The sequence below is a fragment of the Ricinus communis genome, chromosome 4 (genome assembly GCF_019578655.1).
Source record: "Ricinus communis isolate WT05 ecotype wild-type chromosome 4, ASM1957865v1, whole genome shotgun sequence".
In the NCBI taxonomy this organism is placed as follows: domain Eukaryota; kingdom Viridiplantae; phylum Streptophyta; class Magnoliopsida; order Malpighiales; family Euphorbiaceae; genus Ricinus; species Ricinus communis.
Genome location: NC_063259.1, coordinates 12,788,980 through 12,791,299, shown reverse-complemented (window position 1 = coordinate 12,791,299; position 2,320 = coordinate 12,788,980). Strand labels below are relative to the sequence as shown.

General features: G+C 37.5%; 1 non-coding gene across 1 annotated transcript; it reads right to left on the bottom strand.

The window, feature by feature from the left end:
- Window positions 1-2,213: 2,213 nt before the first annotated feature.
- On the bottom strand, window positions 2,214-2,320 carry LOC112535221. Its single transcript, XR_003079396.2, has one exon. It is a non-coding gene; the product is annotated as a small nucleolar RNA R71 (small nucleolar RNA).

The window sequence follows — 2,320 nt, the reverse complement described above, 5'->3', positions numbered from 1 at the left end:
CTAAATGGGTAAGTCGCTAATCCCTAAAACGGAATATGTAATGTACTTTATCTGTTGGGTTTCGGGCAGGCATTTTCCTAGAGGTTTTTATTGTATCAACTACCCTTGTGTAATTCTTGTTGAAGCATATACTCGGGGGTGGTTGCGGGACAGACACTTCATTAGTCTCTTACTATGAGAAGAAGGAAAAGGGCACACCTTCTTGGATTTGGATGCTGGGCTTTTGTCTTTATGCCCAATTTATGTTGATTTCTTCTCAAGGAGAGGGAGATATCAGAAATGCTGGTATTATTAACCAGGTGGAACATGGAACGAATCCAATTGCAGTCATCCTACCTAGAACCATCATTGGGTTAGACATATACAAAACCTATCAACAGTTTAGTGGCAGCCTCATACTCTTATAAGTACACAGCCAAATCTCTTTTCTTTACTTTTTTTTTTATTTTTGTGTTAATTTTTTCCTAAACCGCCCTCTCGGGTTTTCATCTTAGCAGGCTTTTTTTTTTAATCTTAACTCTTGCCTAAGCTGCCCTTTCAGATTTTCAACTTAGCTTTATTTTTCTTTTTTTTTTTTCCTTTCTTCTTCTTATTTTCACCTTTTAAAGATTTGGCTGTGGGAGAAGCTTTAGATACTGACTATCCCAAGAAATATTGATAAGTATGAGCCGAAGTACGTACAAACTCTATATGTTATTACCCTGCATTGTCATGATGGCTGGATTTCCTTGATGAAAGGCATTCTGGATACACTCATTTGTTGGACTTGCCCTTAGTGGAGAATCAAGCGTGTCACACTCATGGTGTACGGTGATTGCGTACCCTTACCCATACTATGAGCATCCACTTTTTACACACCTTCGAGACTTCGTCATCAGTATGGCATGAAGCAATGAATCTAGGAATGCCCACCTGAATTCAAAGGCTTCCCACTTAGATAGGACTTCCTGGATAAGATCGAGAGACTGTGGCCCCACCGAGACGTAGGATGAAACCTTGTGTGATTAAGTGATTTGCATCTTAGAGATAAGTATAATAACTTACTGGAATAAGAACTAGACATTCTTATTAGCAGTAATTTAGAGATTAATGCTATTCTAAAATCAATTATTAGGAAGAGATTCCAACTTTAGATCTTTAGGATTAGGAATTAGTTAACTCGAGAGAAAGGCCAATTCATTTAAGAAATTATCCATAGACCGCAATTCTTAATCAATCAATTCATAATTTATTATTTTAAGCCGGCTAGCTAAAAGGATCCCCAATTGGGTTAACTCATCTCATTGTCTCTTCAAAACTTTCATTCTCTTTGTTAAAATTTAGTTTTCATTTGCATTCTCAATCATTTTTATTTAATGATCTTCACCACCTTTTGATCAGTTAGATAATAGGAATAGCGTAGTAGTAGTAGATTCTTAGTTCCCATGGGATACAACATTGATACTTGCCATAGCTAGATTATATTTGGTAGGTGCACTTGCCTGTAGATTGCTAGTCGTGTTTAGCGAAGCATCATGTTTTTGGCATCGTTGCTGGGGACTTGTTTTGAGAGATATTATGAATTGTGTTTTCTTGTTAATTTAGCCCTTATTCTTTGTTGTTTATTTATTTTTCTTTGATTTTATTCTTTTATTCATTTATGTTGTTGGTTATTCGTTGTTTTAGATAGTGTATGAGGAGGTCCGATCTTGATTTAGTAGACCCTCTACCAGAACCAGAGCAATCCCTCAAGCAGTTGAGGAAGTGGTTGAACGTAGAGGAGGAAGAGATTCAGGTTAGGAAAGTCGTAGACGAGAGTGAACCGGAAGACACTACAGTACATATGGCAGACACCAATAACAACAATGAGAATAACCAGACTATGTATGATTTTGCGAAACCATCACTGGAGGGGACGTAAACATGCATTACGACACCGGATGTCGTTGCTAATAATTTTAAAATAAAGCTAATGTGATTCAGATGGTGTAACAAATAGTTCAGTTCAGAGGCTTGCCAGATGAGGATCCTAATGCACATGTAGCGAGTTTCTTGGAGATTTGTGATACCTTCAAGATTAATAGGACAACAGATGATACAATTCATCTCCACTTCTTTCCATTTTCTTTGAGGGATAGAGCAAAGCGGTGGCTATAGTCACAAACACTATCACTACTTGGGATTCTTTGGCTGAAAAATTTATATTTAAGTACTTTCCTCCCTCTAGAACTACTAAACTTAGAAATGACATATCTTCTTTTGTGCAGTTTGATGATGAGTTGATGTACGACACCTGGGAGAGGTACAAAGACCTATTGCGATGCTGCCCACACCATGGACT